General features: G+C 42.5%; 1 protein-coding gene across 9 annotated transcripts in view; it reads left to right on the top strand.

Moving 5' to 3' along the window:
• Positions 1-21,174, top strand: part of PLXNA1 (plexin A1) — a 423,385-nt gene that overhangs the window by 138,524 nt on the left and 263,687 nt on the right. The gene's annotated exons all lie outside the window — the stretch shown is intronic.

The following is a 21,174-nucleotide window of genomic DNA, read 5'->3' as shown; positions in this document are numbered from 1 at the left end:
CAGAGTTTTTCCAGAGGGCAACCTTAAAACAAAGGTTTACCCTCTCTCCTCATATATAAAGAGCACTTTGAGCAATTTGGCACTCCCCCACCCCAAGGAATGAATCGAAATATTTGTAAAGGGAGAATTCTACACCTTATGGCTAATGTGTATTACATGTTCTTCTGCAAGTTACAGGTTGACAGTGTGTGGTAGAACAGCTCCCAGTATGCATTGTGAATTCTGCTTGGTGAAACATTCAGGAGGTAAAACAAAATAATAATAATAATTATTATTAAAATTTTATTTTTTACCCTGCTCTTCCTCCAATGAGCCCAGAGCGGTGTACTACATACTTAAGTTTCTCCTCACAACAACCCTGTGAAGTAGGTTAGGCTGGGAGAGAAGTGACTGGCCCAGAGTTACCCAGCTAGTATCATGGCTGAATGGGGATTTGAACTCGGGTCTCCCTGGTCCTAGTCCAGCACTCTAGCCACTACACCACACCCAGTAATCATTCTTGTATCTTTTTTCAGATTCTACCAGGTGTTTTGGGGTTATTGTGGCCCTGAATTTCTTTAGAAAAGCTCCGTTTCCACTTTTAGATGATGGGGTCTGGTGATGCAGAACTCAGAGTCACACAGGAGTGCTTGTGCCCTGTCTTCTCTGATTTCGGAGAAGTCAGAGAAGTTGGGATCCTGTATTCCTAAACTTCCTCAATATGGAATAATCCACTTCATTTCATGCTTGACAGAGCCTACCATTTTCTTCATCCTTTCAAGGTATTTGGCTGTAGGGCACAGTGACATATCATGGTGTTACACCTAAGGATCTTTCTGGCAGGCTCCTCATAATGCACCCTCAAAATTATAATTGATGAGTTAATTCTAAGTGGGTTAAATTCTGTTTTTATCCAAGAACCACCTTGTCTAATCATGGCAGTTATGCATGTCTGAATGCCAGGCTACCAGCTTTCCTTGTTTCATTCTGCTGGGGCCTAAGAGATGCATTGGGGGAAAGACAGGGAAATGATATAACTAGCTTGACTGCAGAAATGTACATGCAGAGTGAATAAAGAGACTTGATGATAATCCACAAGGAGGAGGCAGAGGTAGGAAAAGATCAGGAAGCTTGAGAAGGGATCCAACCAACAAGTTTAACTGAATTCTGTTATTTTTATTTTGGACTAGCACAGACCTAACATTGAAGCCATAACTATATAGAGACACCCCAGCTTTACAGAAGCTCATATGCTGGGATGTAGAATATGTGTAGCAGGAGCCTAGAAGTGGTTCGTGTTTTCATTTTGTCCTATTGTGCAGTTAGTTTTGTCTCCTTGTTCCCTGTAAGTACTTCTTTTAAAGAAACATTCCCTTGATTGCTTGAAATGTGTATAAGTATAAGTGATTTGGTCAGCTCTGGGTATATGTGTGTGGATCCTTATTTTTCTCACACATCCAGGGGAGTAGCAAGATTGAAGTGGACACTTGAACGATAAAGGAAGATGTGCCTTTGGATCTTCTTCTCCTCCCCTAACCTGTGTCCTTGCTGGAGAAGAACTATATTGACATGGTCAAAACCAAAACATTCTCAGCATGCCCCTTTTCTTGCTCCCATGCAAACAATATCACACACTCCCAATGAGTCAAGGAAGAAGGGGAGAGCAACGTGTGGGCTGTTTCCCAGCCAGAGGGCCTCCTGGGCATGGACATTTGTCCCCTCTTGTTTAATTATAACGGGTTCCGAGGACTAAATGAGACACACACACTCTCACTTCAGGTTTCATATTTGAAGGCCATCCATGCAGGTCGTTTATCTCCCAAGTGGGACAGCTACCTCAGGTGCTTTGAAGGAGGATCATTTTATTCAAATAGGTTGTTTTATTTTGCTCTGTTCAGGCAAACACCAGTAGGCCTTGTGTGATCATTGCTCATTCCAATGGCCTTGTGTACACTCTAGGTTCAATGGCCTATGCCGTTCTTTCACAACCTCTTATATGTTACCCATAAAAATTCCAGCTCTCATGGCTTCTCTTATCTGACCAGGGACTGTTCACCTTTGGCCTTTTAGAAAACAAATGGTTGCAAATGATCTTGCTCCCACAAGTCATGGGGCAGGCTTAGAAGGTTGCTAGCCATATCTTTGAGCTAGGTTCAAGCTTTCCCATAGTGCAAGATCCTTTGCAGAGAAGAATGGGCAAGTACTGTATTTACCTAAATCCTAGATTCCTCCCAGGTTCTTGATATTAGAAATTGAGGGTGGGGGTTGTCTTAAATTCAGAGTCCTCTTCCTTTCAGGTAAATACAGGTATAAGCTGTATTCAACCTGTATTTTTAACCTGTATTTTAAATCATCTTAACTTCAGTCGTCTTCTGTTTGGGTAAATACGGGTAATAGAGAACACTGTAGTTGCTGAACCTCAAGGAGAGTGTTTTGGTGTGAATGGTTTGCCCCAGGATTGTGGAAGAGGGTACAGAAAAAATATCTGTTTTGTTGCAGATTAGACAAAGAATATTGGAAAACCTGGTTTTCCATTTTAAGATATACAGTTATATATATATCTGTATTGTATACTACAGAGCTGACAGGTGGCCTGCAAGACCGTTATATGGATAACATATCAATAGCATGCTCATTGGCTGACATGAAAGACAGATGCACTCTCTTTCTTTGCACTGTATTGCCAACTTAATGGTCAATGTTGATATCAAGGTCTGTCTTATAAACGTTTAATAAATGACACCTAGGTGTACTTATGCATGGATTATAAATGGGAAGAAATGCATCAACAGACGGTGTTGCAGATGGTTATTAGACAAGTTTGTCAACAAGCTGTTAACCTGGTGAATTCTCTTATCATTTTATAACAATTGATTAATCAGTTACTAAACCATTTGATAATCATTGATGATATAACTTCATTTATCACCACCCCTATTCACAAATGGACCTTTAACATAAAATGTGATTTGTTTAACATAGTTTCACTCCTCATTGTTATGAATCAGCTGCAATAAAATTAAATTCAGCAAAGACAAATGCATAGGAATGCATACTGGAAAGAAACAAAAGTGTGTGTGTGTGTGTGAGAGAGAGCGAGAGAGAGAGTGAGTGAGTGAGAGAGAGAGAACGAACGAGAACAGCAGCAGCAGCAACAACTACAACTTTCTTTATGGGGGAAAAAAGCATATAAAGATGCATAATGACAATGCCAGGTGAGCCTCACTGGGGAGTCTATTCCATAATATACATGCTATACTTGGGAGCACTTGTCTGATGAGGCCAAAACTCTCCTCCATTTCTAATAGTAGACGGCCCAGCCCTCATTGAAAGGGAGTTTGCAGGGATGCATTGCATGTGTACAACCACCCACTCACCCTTGTGCTGTACAAGCAAGCCCTCCCTCCACACCTACTTACCCACCCACCATAATGCTGAGCAATTTACCAGTTTAAATATAAAGGAGCTTCATGTAATGGTTAAAGATCACCAGAGCATTTTTTACACGGCAGGCTTTACTGCAGGTTTACTGCGAGGCTTTACTGTGAGTTCAAAGTTGCCCAGAAAAACTGACACAAAAAGTGGATTTGTTTACCCATAATATAAATTGGGCTACACTCTAATGCACAATGGAAAAACTCAAATTGTGTGTGAAGTGCTCCCCGATAGCTCGCAGGGACTTTGGGCAAAATCTGGCCCTTCTGGAGGAGATGCACTAAAAGCCCTGTATGAAAAACACCTGCTAAGTATTGGTCAACATTATTATGCAGTTCCTCTGTACTAGGCCAGTGTCATATTTTTCCAGTAGAAGCTGTTGTGCTGTCTGCATTCTACCTTAGCGATGTCTTAAAATTCAGCAATAGAGAAGTGATTTCAGTATATTTTATGCAAAGTCCTGTACATGTGATGAGGATAGGTGTTACAGAAGGTCATTATACATCTGATGGGGTGGGGAAGGTGATGATGATGGCACAGTGTTATCTGGTAGGAAGAATGGGGAATGAGAGATGACAGAGATCCTGGACTATATTCAGTTTGCCACTAATATGAGGTGAAATGCAGCTGAGACTAGCTCACAAGAGAGAGAGGTAAGGTTAAATCAGTGTTGTCCATGTCTGGATTTTTTTGCTGGATGTTTCTGGATTTTCATGGTGGGTGGGCATGGTCTCCTTGCAACCTCCAGCCCTTGGGCCTGAATTAAATTCTGTTTAGCTAAAACAGAATTTGTTTCTCATTAAAATTAATTACATCTAAATAGCAGCCATTTAAAAAGAAATACCCGTAAAACTTTCACATAGGAAAAAAAAGACATTGACTTGGTACATTTATAAAGCTCCCCCAAATAATCCCCCAAGTCATAGCCAAATTGACCATAGCTGGAATTGCCTGTGGAAAATAGCTGTATTAGTAATAGTCACACTTCCAGAACACTATTCATTAAAAACCTTCTCACCCTCATGGTAATTGGGGTGGGGGTATGAATGGAGAAACCAAGTCACAGGGGAGTGAAGTCACACAACAGTGGAATCAGAATTGGCATTAGAAGCTGGAAGTTTCTGGCTCCTGACCCTGTGCACAAACATGGAGCCCACACAGCTAATGCTAGTTCTGTGAAGGTTACTTGGATGAGATTTTTAGATTATCTTGGATGGAACAAAGGGGCGTGGCTGACTTTGTTGTAATCAGTTGCAGGTTCTGTAGAATAAGTATTGTTTACTCTGACTGACAGTGGTTTGGCAGTGGTCTCTAGCATCAGTCAACCAGTTGACTGATGTTCCGCCTGACAAGGGCACTTTCAAGATTACACACTGCAACAGGGGTGAAATGCTTTGACTTGGTAGGATCGTATTGAAAACGACTCCCAGAATCTCAGACTCCTACAACAGGAAAATACAGCTTCTTTTCTGCGATGCACATGCACCGTTGTAGCACTATAACGCAAAGATAAAATCCGAAATAAGGCATCGGAATTGTGAACAGCATCTTGCTCTCAGCACAGGGACTGTGGTGTCACAACAGTACACGAGAAGTACGGAAGCACACTTGGCAGATCTGTAGTTGACAGTGTTGTAGGGTTTAACCTGGAAAGCACCAAGGTGGAAGCACAGATGTATATGAAACATACACAGTCTGGGAAGCTGCAATCAATGCACTTTCCAGTGCATGTACTAAAAATAAAATATATGTGCATAGGATTATCGCCCAATACTACTCTATAAACAAGTTGCCTGTTGATTTCCATATAGGCCTACCTTTAAGTGTTAGCGTTTTTTAGATTTGTGCCCCCTTTGATATCTGGTGCAGGTTACAGTGTATCTTCTCTTCCTGTTGTCTTCACAACTGTCCTGTCATGTGGGTCAGTGAAAGTATGGTGTGTGTGTGTGTGTGCGTGTGTGCGTGTGTGCGTGTGCGCATTCATGCATGGGCAAATACTTTATGTGAATTGCCTAGGCATCTGACTTTGGCCCTAAAAGCCATACAGCAGACTCAAATGGTAAAGAATCAGATATGTGAATTCACAGAAGATGTTAAGAACATAAAAACAGCCCTGCTGGATCAGGCCCAAAGCCAATCTAGTCCAGCATTCTGTTTCACACAGTGGCCCATCAGATGCCGCTGGAAGCCTACAGGCAGGAGTTGAGAGAATGCTCTCTCGACTGCTGTTACTGCCCTGCAACTGGTACTCAGAGGCATCCTGCCTATCAGGCTGGAGGTGGCCTATAGCCCTCCGACTAGTAGCCGTTGATAGACCGCTCCTCCATGAAGTTATCCAAACCCCTCTTAAAGCCATCCAGGTTGTTGGCTGGATGTTCATTTATTTGATATTTTCATGGATCTGTAAAAACAAGCTGCCTTAATATCAAGCAACTGAATTAATTTGGAGAACTGAGAGCTGATTCTCATATGTATAAATATTATGCTATATTCCCCTCACATAAATATATGTTGAAAGAATGTGAAAAATTCTCCCCTTTACCACAGTTTTACCAAATTGTTATATTGTATTAAGTGGACCCTGGCCTTTACTTGTGCATGTATTTCTTGTCTGTGCATAAAATGTGGTTTATTAATGAATTTTAATCATTAATTAACATTAATTGTGCTGTTAATAATACAATGAGAGCAGCTTCTGAAGGAAGGGACCACACTTTCCCTTAGTACAGGTTCCCCTGAGTCCCAGTAGTCTCAAATGCAATTTTTCACACAGGTGTCCATTGAGGAATCTTACACATGCCTCAGATATGCCCAGGGTATGGTTCACTTCTTACAGGCCTTGATTTTGGGACTCTTTTTGTCTCTGAGTCCCTCTCTTCTCTCTTTTCAATTCTAACCCAAGCATCTGTCCCTGGGGTGCATCATAGCCACGTAAACAATAACATTGTGCTTTAGCTTGAAAGAAAAACCTGGCTGGCATCCTCCAGCTCTGCAGGGACATAAAACGATGAGGAGAGTCTGCTTTGCTGTGAGCTTGGGTCAAGCGTGTGGCTATTATCTGCTTTCCTATGTAACTGCATACTGGGATAATGGTTCCTGGCAGATTTCCTTTTCTCCTGTTTGTGCTGCATTTCACAGGGCTTCAAGCCAAGATGTTCTCTCTGACTGGACCTAAAGAGTAAAAGCGCAATTGCTGTAAAAAGTGGGGAGAGCAGAGATGGGCCCCTTTCTCCAGAGAAGGAAGTGGTCATGTGTTAACCATTGAGTTAATTTTATTTAACAAATGCTTTAAATAAACAGCTTTTTAATTTATATTTTAATTGTATCTTCCACATAATAATCTTAAATTATTGCAACATAAACTTGATAAACAAAGGAAAGAGGGGAACAGGGAGGGTGCCAGGTCACAAGGTAAGGAGGTCAGTGACAGGTATGAGGTAGGGCATGCACAGGCTAGGCCAGGCCTGCTCAACTTTGGGCTCCCACCTGTTTTTGGACTACAGCTCCCATAATCCCCAACCACAGTGGCCAGTAGCCAGGGATTATGGGGGTTGTAGGCCAACATCTGCAGGAGGGCCAAAGTTGAGCAGGCCTGGGCTAGGCTAAGCTTTGACCTCATAGGTAAATAGACAATAATGACCATTATCCTGTCTGATTTATTTGATGGCTTGTAAGAGCTACTAAGTATCCAGACCTCCCCTTTTTGAAAGCATAACACCTACAAGGCATTTTCAGAGCTGTGCAGAGGATGGGAGCTTCCAACCTTCAATTCTACATTTATTTCCCAAAGGTCATTCTGCCTATGTGTCTTCCTCTCTCTTGTAATGTTTATGAATCTCAGACAAGTGTTCATTTGTACCCTTGACATTTAAAATTAAAAACGTGTTTCTTTTCCGCAAGTGAGGATAAAAATTCCCCTTCTTGGTGTTATTTTTATTATTATGCATTAAACTTGTATCTGGGAGAGAAAAATGAGGACTTTTGAAGGAGTTGAATAAGGGGTAGCAGCAGTCAACACTCCATTTTCTTTTTGCCTTCAGACTCTGGGATGAAAAGGTATATGTGCAAGTAAATATGAGAGCAGAAGGGAAGAAACCTACAGTAGGTAATAGTCACCACTTAGGCAGAATAGTGGACTCTAGTAGTTACGCAAATGTTAAGATTTTTATAATTGCAGCTGCTGTCCTGCAATTTATTGCGTGTGTTTCTTTTTAAATGTTGTGTTCTTTTAATTTTTGTTAGCAGCTTTGAGTCTGCAGAGAAAGGTGGGACATAAACAAACAAAATAAGATTATTAAGGTAGGTTTTTTTTAAAAATGCCTATACGTTGGGCAGACTTACACCAGTGTTTTCTATCAGCCTGCACTGCTGCATATGTCTAAGGAAGCATCAGCTGTCTTGTACAAGAGTGCAGGTGCGCAAATATTTAAGTTACACACTGGCACTTGGGGAGTACAGCTTAGACTGAGATCGTTCTCACAACCAGCCCTACCCAAGTAGGGCAGCTCATGAGAACCGCTGAGATTGGGACCGATCCCAGCGTTCCTTCTCCAGGTTTCCTGGGGTTTGTACACCTTGTGTGGTGTATGGTGGGATAGAGGACTTCCTCCTCCAGATCCTAGCTCTGTGGATAACTCCACACCAGTCATCTGGGCGTGCAATAGGCAGAGCAAAGAAGAGCCTCCAGTCATCTGGGAGGAGGCAGGTAAGAGCCCACCTCCTCTCCAGCCTATCCCAGTGTAGTCATGTGAAGCAGCTGTGAAAAAAGCAAATTCCATGCTAGGGATCATTAGGAAGGAGATTGAAAATCAAAATGCTAATATTATAATGCCCTTATACAGATCTATGGTGCGCTCACATTTAGAGAGCTACGTCTACTTCTGGTCACCATATCTCAAGGATGACATTGTGGAACTGGAAAAGGTGCAGAATAGGGCAACCAAGATGATCAGGGGCCTAGAGCATTTTTCTTATGAGGCAAAGCTACAGCACCTGGGGCTTTTTAGTTTAGAAAAAAGACGACTGCGGGGAGACATGATAGAGGTCTATAAAATCATGCATGGTGTGGAAAAAGTGGATAGAGAGAAATTTTTCTCCCTCTCCCATAACACTAGAACCAGGGGTCATCTCATGAAACTGATGGTCAGGAAATTTAGGACCGACAAGAGGAAGTACTTTTTCACACAGTGCATAATTGATCTATGGAATTTTCTGCCATGGGATGTGTTGATGGCCACTAGCTTGGATGGCTTAAAGGGGACTTAGACAAATGCATGGAGGACAGGTTTATCCATGGCTACTAGTTTGTTGGCTATAGGCTGCCTTCAGCCTCAGAGGTGAGATTCTTCTAGTACCAGTTGCAGGGGATAACAGCAGGAGAGGGGGCATCCCTCATATCTTGCCTGTGGGCTTCTCAGAGGCATCTGGTGGGCCACTGTGTGAAACAGGATGCTGGACTAGATAGGCCTTGGGCCTGATCTTACAGGACTGTTCTTATTTCCCTATGTTCTTATGACCTTATTGTTTCCTGTATAAGTTGTGCTCCTGAAGTTTGGGTGCACAACTTTATGTATTTGTGCACTTGTGCAAGACTGCTGATGCTTTTTTCGCCTGCAGCGCTGACTGATTAGAAACATCGGTGTAAACCTGCTCAACTTGGGCCATTTTCCACAGAGCTAAGATGAATTTAAAACAACAAAAATTGATCAACATAAATTAACTAAGATCACATCCAGCATTGAGACAAAAATATATTGCGTGACCAAATATATTGCATGAAATTTATTAGGTAAAGTTTAGTAGTTAAATTAAATATTGAGATACATAAAAATGCATTTAGCCAAATACATATACAGGGAAACCTCTCTATATGCGGACTCAGCATCCATGGTTTTGCATATCTGCTGTCAGATAATGGACACACTCGACCTCGGTGTGTGGCGGGGGTGGCGGCGGCAAAAAAGGGTGTTCAAGTCATGTTTCCATGGGTCAGGGGTGCCTGGAAATGATCTCAGAGATTTTTTCTGGCCACCATTTTGAGTGTGGGAGCCATTTTATGGTTTGCTTTTTAAATAAAGCTGGGGGGGGGACCCTCTGATTTTTTTTTTTTTGCCACATTTTGGTGACTTTTTAGTTCAGTGGAGGGCATTCTTGGGGCTAGTGGTGCATGTTAGGGCACTTTATTTGACCTGTTTTCTTGTTTGGGGGAAAATTTGGGCAGTTTTTAAATGTCTGGGAACCTAACCTCTCAATTTATATAGACTTTAGTGCCTCATTTTCTGCGCCTTTGCAACTCACCCACCCCGGCAGAACAGAATCCCTGTGGATAACGGGGATAACAAGTCTGTATCCTGAATTGTTACTTGTCACTCCTAGTGGGTATGGGTATATGCATACACTAGTAAACATAGCTTACATTCTGCAAATGTAGAAATGTTTCTGGCTGCCGCTGCAACTCTCTTCTCCAGCACTAAAAGAATTGTCAGGAAAAGGGAATGCCTCATACATCAATATTCTATTGAAGGCATCTACTTAGCTTGCTACCTGCTGGAGTTCAAACCTTTATTATGAGGTAGTAAAGTATGAAGTAGGTATGTTTTGAGACAGTAATGTGTTGAGATATAATTATGTGCTGTCTTCAGAATTTTCTAATGATCAGCATACCAATGCTGGCCAGTGAGAAAATTTGCTGGGCAAAAGCACCAGTGGCTGACATGAGGGTCAGCGATCCATTGACATAGAGCTGCCTTGAGAGGAGTCAGAGGAGCAGCTGCCCTGCAGGCTTGATGGGTAGGGTAGGGTAGTGTGAGGGGAGGGATATGTGATTCTTGCTTCTCTCCCCACCTCAGAAAAGTTCACTGCCAGAAATATGTCTGTGAGTATCAAGGCTGGCTGCACTGGGGAAATATTCAATCCGTAAATGTGTGCTTTTATGCTGCTGACTGAGGCAACCACTGCCACTTAAAGGCAATCGGCAGTGGGGAATTTCCCACTCCTGCTGTTGGTCATATAATGGCTGCTGGTGGTTTCAGCTAGAGAACCACCTCACCAGGTGTTACTCCAGAGCAACTTGGACTATGTATGTACCACTGTTGAGGTTTTGAGTGAGGCTGAAAGGGTCTCTCTTGCTCTCTGATAACACACTACAGCCCCCCCCCCCTTTAATGAAGCTGTAGAGGGAATGCTGCCTATTTTCATGGTCAGACCACTTTTTTTATTTCTGGGTCTTCCTCTTTCCTGTTGTAAAATGCATAAATTATTGATTTCACTTGGTGTGCATGTAAGGCTTGGACATCACCAGTTCAATAGTGCTGAAGCAGTACAGAGTGAGAATCTTCACTTAAGTTGAACCTCTTTCAAAGGCAGTGCCTCTAGCCCTCTTGTATGGAAGTGGTTTTCATTCATTTTGTACCCCCTCTGAATTCTCTGGAGGCTTGTTCATTTTAAGATGGTGACATCACTGGGGGCAGTGTGGGATATGGGGACTGGAGAGGCCAGGGGAAAGGTTCATATTAAATATTGCTATGGCTCTCTGTGCTACTGTCTTGTAAAGAGCATGGGCTCTAAACAGCGACTGGGACTAGGAAGAGGAAGTTGGAATGAAGGACTGTTAGAATTACATGGTAAAGGATTTATTTTGTGTCACATACTTTTAAAAAAATCACCCTATTTCTTGTCTTGCTACAGGGGACAGAAAAGTAGAATAATTGTTTTAAAGTGTGTGAATCAGAATTAATTCTTTATCAGGTACCTAATAACCTTTTTAAAAAAATGTAGTTTTTTAAAACGACAAAAAAACAAAACCCGTACAGCCAGCTGTATACTTCCTTTTAATTCTATTCATGTGCACAGTCTACTCATGGGAGCAGTGAGATGTATTAGCAGTGAACTGACTGCAGCAGCAGCTTTTGTGATCAGAGGCCTTCCCATCCCACACATTACACTGCTCCCATGAGTAGACCGCTCATACGAGCTGAAAATAAGCAGCTAATTTTAACATGCAAGTCCATCTTCAGCCAGGTAGAACTGGAACATGCTGAGGATCTGTTTTTGCCCCCCTGCTCCCCCCCCCCGCCCTGCTCTCCTTGAAACCTCCTAGGGAAATTCAGGTGTACGTGAAGCTTCGATTAGCAGCCCTTTTGCAGGATTTTAAATATTCCATTGTGAGATTTAGGCGCCCTCCTGTGCTTTTACATACTTTGCTGAAAAAAGGCCAAAACTCTGATGCAAGCTGGAGTGTTCGAGGCTGTTGCTGTTGTGCTTTTTCATAAGGGCTTGCAGTTGCACACAGGATGTTTCTGTTTATCCAAGAAAATGAAATCTCACAAACAACCCACCCTATTTGGCTCTCACTGAACTTCAGCTGCATGACCCAGGATCTATACAGAGCCAGATAAACACTTTCCTCCCCTTTCTCTAATTCTTGAGGCCTATTCAGGAAAAACAGGGTTTAGAACAGACTGCAAAAAGGAGGTTAGGCAAAGCATACCCCCAACCACCCCCCTTTTGTATTTGTTTTAGAGGAAGATTTTGCTTTGGGACCAGATTATGGCTTGGATTTTTCTCTTCCTGACTTTGGTCCACTCAAAAATCACTCCGTTTGCTTTCCTATCCCTTCTCCTCTATGGGGTTTTTCTTTTCTGCACAAGGTGCAAAGCAGCTTCAGTAGAGTGATTCTGAGCTGCCAGTGGTGAGAGAGGCAAGGGCTAAGCAGTCCCTGCGCCCCTATTCTTTCGTTCCAACTGATTGCCTCCTGTGTATGTGTCTCTCTCTGTGTGTGTTTTTAATTAAAACAAACAACAAACAAACAAACCCCACAATCTACTCAGAGGCTGTTTGTGAGTCGTCTTTGTAACATCTAGTTCACCATAACATGGATTCAAATGTGTACTTCTTGGGGCATAGAGGCTAAGACCACCCTTTCCTGCTCCAGTGCAATCCAGAGTCCTAATTCAGTTGTTGGCTTAGGTTCCCTTCTGATATAAATCACAAGTTGTGTTAAACCATACCAGCAAAAGAATGAGAGCCGTTTGAGACATAAATTCTTTCTTTGGGAAATACTATTAGCAAGATCAGAAATAAAAAACGCTGATCATAAAACCCACGAGCAGATGGAGCACAGTTTTGGCAATGGTGGTGTATTGTTGTGTCCCTACTGGGCCTTTTCTTTGGTGTTACTTGGCATTTAATGGAACATGGAAAATGGGGCCTGCCACAACCAATTTCTCTCGGGCCTGTTTTTGCACATCCAAACTGTTGCATTGGTTACCATGGGAAACTAGCAAGCTGATAACCAAGCAAGAATGAAGTCTGCATCAGTGTTACATGGAATTTGGAGGAGTGAAATCCATGGAGAGGATTAGAATGATTTAACAAGCCATTAACGAGAGCTGGGAAAACACTGGAGGAGTTAAGGAAGGTTTGAGGAGGAAGGAATAGGGGAGGGGAGTGATTTGGCAGGGACTGGGTCATACTGGCAATCTGTTCCTCTTGCCTAGATTTGTTATGAAGTTTTTTGAGGTTTTGTGAAAAGTGTCTGGGGAGCTGTGGCAAGCCAAGCGGGCCCAGGGCCAACTCTCGGCTAAACATGTTGTTGTGTAAAATTGTAGTCAATTAATTTAAGATCTGCCAATTTCAACTGCAGAACGCTATGAGGTTCTGTCAAATCCTCACCAGGATGTAAAAGCGGGAGTGGGAACGGGGAGTGAGGAAGAACGAACGTGATCCAGTAAATGTGTTTGGCAGCATGTTGCTATTATAGTGAGTGGACGAGCACTCCCTAACTCCTGTTAAAACCAGTGGTAACGGTGCAGTCAGGAAAGGTTGGGGTTGGGGGGTGGGGGGAAGGCCTCAAGACATTTTCACAAGTGAGACTAACAGTGTATTTTAGGCTGAAATGTCACTTATGCATGGTGATAGAAAATAGAACAGAATCAATTTTAAATCAAGTTTATATTCTAGTCAGTGTAGAACTGTTTAAGCTGCAGTGGACTTTGCATGAGAAGTGGCCATCTAAAAGTTAACCCAGGGTGAAAGGCATAGTTGTAGTTGCCGTGGGAAGTGGATAACTCCAAGAGAGAGAGTCTAAAACCTTAGGAGGTGATGATGGTGGAAAAAGCTGAGAAGATGCCACCTGGAAGGGGAGAGGATAGCGTATGTGAGAGGAAATTTCAGTCTGTAGGAGAGGAGGCTCAGTAGTGAAATAGAGACTGATGCTGAAGAGAATATCCCTGCCAGAGTCTAGCAGCTGTAAAAAGACTGTATTTGTGGGATGTCTGCCAGATGAGCCCAGTGGTGCGTGCTGTGTGTGTGTGTGTGTGTGTGTAGAGGGAAACAATGGGAATAGTATAATCTGTCATCTGATTTACGCATTTTATGAATTTGTTAGGCTAGTTGGTTAGCCAATAATTACAATTTAGACTTATCGTTATAAGCAACACATACGTTATTTGGTTTTTTTGCAATGGAATTATTTGATTAGTGCTTGCCATCCAAATTTTTGGTATTTTATTCTCAAAATAAATTTACCTCTGTTCATGAAAGCATCCAGGAGTGTTTTCTTTTCTGGTTGAGATCCATGCAGTGATGTTTTAAACAACCACCTGGGGATGGGAAGTATTGTATATGAAGTGCTACAAAGCTTTGCCTGTGAAACCAGCCTTAATTCCACTTGTGGCTTTTGTTGAGGGTTTGGCCTGTTCAGCTAAACTGTAATTGCCAAGGTAATGAGATATACTGGCTGGTTTTGTGGTATTCAGCATAGTTCTGGCTTGACAGTGTTTCTTGCCTTTAGGCCAAGTGGCAGGTTCCACCTATGGCAACTTCACATGTTCTCCAACCAGCTTTTCAAAATGTTTTTCTTTCCTCCTTTGCCTTGTCTCAGACTAGGTTTTCATTCCCTACGCCTTATGAAACAGGAGTAGGGAATGGCAATCACTTCTTTTTCTTTCCAGATAATATGCTAGTTCACACAAATTGATAATTGGGTAGGGCATGTGGATAAAGGTGATCCAGTTGACACAGTATCTTTGGATTTCTAAAAAGCTTTTGACGAAGTTCCCCACCAAAGGCTCTTGAGTAAACTTATCAGTCATGGGATAAGAGGACAGGTTCATGTGTGGGTTGGTAACTGGTTGAAGGACAGGAAACAGAATAAATGGACAGTTTTCACAATTCCAGGGTAGGAATAAATGGACAGTTTTCACAATGGAGGGAAGTAAGAAGTGGGGTGCCCCAGGGATCTGTACTGGGACCAGTACTCTTAACTTATTTAGCAATGAACTAGAAGTTGGGGTAAGCAGCGAAGTGGCCAAATTTGCAGATGACACTAAGCTTATTAGGGTAGTAAAATCCAAAACAGATTGTGAGGAGCTCCAAAAGAATTTCTCCAAACTGGGTGAGTGGGCGACAAAATGGCAAATGCGGTTCAATGTAAGCAACCTGTCCACCCAATTATAGCTTCGTCCCTAGTGGGAACATCTAGGTTTGTTGGTTTTCATTTTATGGAAGAAGAGCTGTAGTCTTGCGTGAGTTTGTGGCATTCACATTACACTGCTCATGTGTGCTGCATACTTGTCACTATATCATGGCTACTGGTCAACTGTGATTGATCATGCTTGGGCTGAGTTGGGACACAAACTTGTGTTTGTGGATTTTTTTCTTCTTTAGGATACTGTAGACCTACATAAGGTGACAGATAAAATGATTCTTGACAGATTTGACTGTCCCCATGGCAAATGGAAACACTGGGCTCATCTATCTTCGTTATATTTGGTGAAGTTTGGACAGCTTTTTCTTGACTTAGGATAGTGTACACTGGCAAAGTGAACAAGAACAAATCAATATATCCTTTTGTCTGATATAAGCTTGAATTATTTTCTATCTGTCTAATGCCTTTTGTGCATGCAGTATAGAACAGCGATACAACTAAGAGAAAGAAAAATGTTGGAAGATGTTAGATGTTGAAAAGTTGTTTGTATGTGTATAAAATAAATAATATTAGTAATAGTAGATAGGAGCTGTGTTGGGTTCAATGTGGGTGAGTTTAATTATGCTGCAGGGAAATGAAGGAAAAGCCCAATATGCAAGGTGATCTTTCTCCTTCTTTTGTATTTGTAAGATTAGAACAGCTGTTTAGAGAGAGCTGGAGGAGGTGTGAAGGAACATGATGGTACTCTGTACTTTTATTAATGCCCTTCCTAGTAGCTTTAACAAAGGGATTTCAGAGTGGTTGTGTGCCAGCCTCTCAGTCTTTTCCAAGTCCACTTCATGTGATGTAGCACAGTGTAGCCTTGGTTTGGGGTAGGAGGCTCTTTTGGATCTCCTTCAGAATAGATCCATCCTATTTGTTCCCAGGTCCTGACTGCACCATGTTCTCCTCCATAGTTTCCCTATGGGTAAAGGATAAAAGGAGGATGTCAGAATAATATTCAAGGGCTCTGCAGAGTTCCCGCCTTCTTCTTGGCAGACTATCACTGTTTTTGTTATATGTTTGCTGGAGATTTGGGGTTTGTTTTACTTTTTTACAGTTTAATGAAACCCATAAAGTTCTTAGCAGTCACAAGACTTGAACAAAATACCCTGTTTGGGAGTGTCCCTTGGGTTCTTAGCTAACTTTGTAAGAATAAGTGCTAAACATCATTACAAAAAGAAAGGCAGCTTGTTCAACATCTGCCCAAGGCCTGCAATTCTTTCCATTGGCTCAACTCTCTGTCCCCCCACCCCTTTTTCTTATTTCCAACTCCAAAAACACTTTGGCCGAAGACAGCATTCCTATCCACACTTACTTGGAAGTAAGTTATATGGAAATCAGTGGGATTGCATCCAAATTAATGTGGTTAAGAGTGGGCTGTAAAGGTGCAAGTCAGTGGTTGTCTTCTTACCTTGTCCATCCCTGCCATTGTCTGTCACACAGCATTTCTCATGAAAGCCTTTTCTCTACATCCAGGAAAGCAGAAGTTCCATGTGCTTACTGCAATCTTGATGCTGCTTTGTTCATTCCTTCTGATCCTCTCCGCTCCGCTATGCAACATTATACATGATGGACACAATCCAGTCAAAATGTAGCACTTTTCATTCCAGTAGATGTCAGTGGGAAATTATTAAGCACATGCTCAGCTCTCCCACTGAAATCTATTAATCTTAAACAGTTCTTAATTCTAACCTGTGCACTGTGTTTTAAACTGTTTATTATTCTCTAAGAGCTTTTTCTTTTCTATACAGCGGCGATGGTTGTTCCTGGAGGTTGTGTTATAGCGTTCTTCACATAATACATTCCACTATTGTCTAGCATCGTTTGAATAAAAGTTAGGATTCCTTTTTGCTGCATATTTCATGCTGTTTGAACTTATTGCATTATATTGAATTTATTTGTCTATCCCTTTTCTAAAATTCCACCCTTCTTCCAAGGAGCTTAAGTTGATGTACAGGTGTTATCTAATGTTATCATCACAAAAAACCTGTGAGGTCATTTATGCTGAAAGATGGTGTCTTCCCCAAGGTACTCAGTAGCTGATTGAGAAGCTGATTTGAAGAAGTAACATATGTAGTTGCCTTCTACAGTCAGTCCATTGTCCCACCTCATTCAGTATTGTCTACATTTTTATTTATTTAACATATTTCTATACCTCCCCAAACTCTTGTTTCTGGGTGGTTTACAGTAAAACAACACAAATCAAACAAAATTTAAACATTAAAACAATTTTTTAAAAAGTTAGATTCTAGACGTCTAATTAAAAGCCTGGGTGAACAAATTAGGGATGTGCTTGCAACGCAATTCAGCTTCCGAATCGTGGCACAATCCCTTTAAAATCGAGGGCTTACCCATACCCTTTAATGTGGAAGAGAGCAGGTCCATCCCTGCTTCTCTTCTGCTTGCTGCCATGTCCATACTGGTGGCGCTCCCCCCTGCTATCAACTGGTGGCACTCCCTACCAGCAGCCCATGTATGACACTGGCACAAACATGGCCTCTGTTCATGAACATGCTGACCATGCACATGGTCGCCACATGCCAGTGTCACATGCAAGCTAATCACGTTTTGGCACATCCCTAGAACAAATGTATCTGAACAGCCTTTTAAAAAGTTGTCAGAGTTGATGATGCTCTTATTGTAGCAGAGAGTGCACTCCAAAGCCTTGGGGCAGCAATGGAGAAGGCCCGTCCCTGAGTAGCCATCAGACGAGCTGGTGACAACTGTAGATGGACCTCCCCAGATGATCTCAATAGGCAGCAGAGAAGTGGCTCTCCATGCTTCTGTTCCAGCCTTACTTGGAGATGCCAGGAGGGATCTTGGGATATTCTGTGTGCAACCACTGAGCTATGCCTCTGCCCTAAAGCACTGTGTGCTTTTAAATTAACACTCCCTTCCAGACTTGACTGCAATGTCACTATCCCTCAGCCATGTAAATAAATTCCATCATATTTCTGCTTAACAGCTTAGCAGTATATTGGAATGGAAAGCACTGTATGACTGGGAGTTGGTATTGTTTAAGACTCAGAGGGACTGAGTATTCATTGCTGCATAGCTTCACGTACGCAAGACAATTCAAGACGAAACATCCAGGCTTCAGCTAGGCTTTATTTTGAAGTGTATATCATTGTTTGCCTGTCTTTGCATATGCATTTCCCCTGCATGCCTGATGGGTAATTTCCTCTGACCTCATCAGGAGCTTTTTAATATTTTACTGGGACATAAGAGCAAGCTGTAAGTGTTTAACTTCAAAGAAAGGCAGCTTTTGGTTTTCAGTTCAGACACAAGGCTTCGTAATAACTTTTTGTGTCTTTTGAAAATCCAGCAGTCTTCTAGATTTAATAAGCATGCTTGTCCCATTATTGTCCATGTATTTAAGTGGGCTGCAGAATAAGCTGGATAAAACCCTGCCATGTACACTCAGGCATCCAGTTGCCTCTCCTTTCTAAGGGCCATCCAACATATTATTTGGCACCAAACTCAGGTTTGTCACGGTTGATATACTCCTGGGTCTCTGATGAGTGGACTTTCATGATACATGCATTTCCAAGTATGTCTTTGTCTCATTCATGAAATACATTTTTGGGCATACTCAATAAAAGCATAATATGTGAGGTGGCCTAAGACCTTCCTTGAGAATTGTTCCTCCCCTGCACTCCACTTCTACCCAAGTACCTTGTCCCATGGCAAAGGCTCCCCCTCCATTTAAGGTGTCTTGCAAACTTGGGCAGGGACAGCCTCACTTTTATGATCTGTACTGCTCATCGCTGGTACTTGCACTACATAAATGGTTTGTTCAGCTATGACTAGAAGGCATTGCTCATAGCTGGTATTTGCACTACATAAATGTTAAGTCGTGGTGGTGGTGGTGGAGGTAATAAATCTCAAATTGCACAGGAGGAAGATGGAGAAACCAAGGAGGATAGCAATAGGCCTTGTTTGTCAGTGGAAATAATGACAATATTTTTAGCACCACAAATAGGAGAAGGATGGTTAATGTAGACTCAGATTGATTGTCTGCTGTGCCTAAATTTAACTACACTAGGCTAGAAAAATAACAATTAAAGTGGAAGTGATCTTTTCCCCTTTCCTCAAACTTAATTTAAATGGCTGTAAATATTATTCTCAACATATGAGGTGAGCATCCCTTAGAAGATGTTTTTGTCAGGAGAGGTGTTTGCTTTTGTCAAATATTTTCCCAAATTCAGTTTTTTTGGAGGGGGATTTCATAGAACAAAGATGTAGAGTGTTATTCATCTATCTGTCAGCATAGCATAAGTTGGCCATGTGCCTTTTGCTAATTATATTCATTGTACTTGATGCTGGTGAATTCCAGTGGGGCAACCTCCAATTTTTCAGACTTTTGCTTCCCTTCCTTGCACGCCTTTGAGTCACAATGCTTTTCTTCCTCTTTTCTTTCAGTCAGCCTGTCCCCAGACTCAGGATGAAACACTGAGCGATGTGTTTTCCTTTTCATTCTTTCTCTCTTTCTTAAAAAAGATGACACATTTTTAGAGCCTAGGGGTTATAAGATCCTTACGGAAAGCAGTACACAAGTATATGAGCTAATTTTTTTGTAGCAGCTTATAAGCTGAGCTAAGAAAAGCATTATTTTTCACTGTAGGTACATATGTGGTAAGAAGAAAGACAACTGAAGGACTTGGGAGTGAGGTTGCCTATGTCTTTTTATTTTACTTTCTCTAGTATCTTGGCATTAAAAACTAAGATAATGGGAAGAGCAAAAGTTTCATCTAATGCTAACTAGATTTATTTGTGTATGAATATATCCTTTGATTTATTTCAAGATTGATGAAGTAAACAAAGAAGCCCTTTATCCCCCCCCCCCCCATAGTTTGTGCATGGTCCCATTCATGTGATATGGTCCTATGGAGTAGGGAAGATATTCTTCCTAGGAATCTTATTGGGTCTGCAGCAAACTCCCAACAGTGTTGTACCATGAGACCCACAATAGAAGGTGGGTATTTGGTTGCCGGATAGCCCTTTATTTTAAGAAGATGTTCCTTATCCCAGAGCAGCTTGGTCTTACAGAATAGAATGAATGTCCTGTATTTCTGTATATTGTGTTTCCATAGAACATAATAGATTTGCTCATATGATTGCAGGCATGGTAGGATTTGTGCCCAGCCTGGGTAGGTGAGCTGGGAGTGCTCCTGATTTTTGGACATGTGCTTGCAAACATTAAGGTAGGAGGTGGGAAGAAAGGTCATGTGCAGGGTGGCAGCTGGGTAGGATGAATGCTCCCTACCCAGCATTTGTCCCCAGCTTTTGACCAAGGTTGCAACTGCATCTCCAGGCTTGGAGATTGCACTTTTGCTATGCTCAGGATCTGAACCGCAGCATGAGCTCTCAATCTTTGTTATACATGGGGAAAAGTTGCTTAACAAAACAAAACTCACTTGGAGAGCTGTGGAGCCAGAGGTGCACCTAGGTAATTTTGGAGCCTGAGCCTAAAGGTTCCTTTGGAGCTGCCTACCCCCTCCCCCAGCAAGTTAAACATCATCCTGCTACTCTTACTCTCACTCTCTCTCTCTCTCTCTCTCTCTCTCTCTCTCTCTCTCTCTCTCTCTCATCCCACATATTTCTTTCCCTACTCCCCTCTCTGTGACTAAAGCAAAGGTCATGCTCATCTGCCTGGTGCAGCATGGGCCAGCGGCATGGCAGGGCAACCCAGGTAGGGTTGCCAACATTGTGTAGGCTGAAATTGTGATGCTGTGGGGGCAGGAGTGGGGTGGGCAGGGGGCAACTAGGGCTGAGCTTGTCTTGGCCCCAGGTGGCAGCCGCCGGGCACGCTTACCTGGTGGTGGTCACCACCATGGTGGGTGGGTGGCTGCTGCTGCTGTGTGCCAGCGGTGGAGTGGGACGGCAGCGAGAGCTCTCCCGGCCTCCCAAACTATGTGAAGTTGTTTGGAGGGTTGGGGCGTGCGCGTTGGCAACAAATGCACTGGTCTGGCGGAGAGAGAAGGTGGTGAAAGACTTCCTTAGCCAACCCGCCTTCCTCCCCAAGAAGGCGTGCACAGAGGCCTGAAATTGGGCGGATTGGCTTCATTTGGGAAGAAGGTGTGTTGGGCAAGGGAGTCTTTCGCGTCTTACCTCCTAGTCTTGCTTGACTCCAGCCCAGCACACTAGTGCATGTGCCCCGAGCCCCTGACCAACTTCACATAGTTTGGGAGATGGGCGAGCTCTTGCCGCCATCCCCACTGCTGCTGTGCAGCAGCAGCTTTAACAGCTAAAAAAAAATTTTTTTTTTAAGATAAAAAGAACAGTCAAAA

Source organism: Hemicordylus capensis, chromosome 2 (genome assembly GCF_027244095.1).
Source record: "Hemicordylus capensis ecotype Gifberg chromosome 2, rHemCap1.1.pri, whole genome shotgun sequence".
NCBI classification, from domain to species: Eukaryota; Metazoa; Chordata; class Lepidosauria; order Squamata; family Cordylidae; genus Hemicordylus; species Hemicordylus capensis.
The sequence above is the reverse complement of the archived record's forward strand: the minus strand, read 5'-3'. Positions and strand labels throughout refer to the sequence as shown.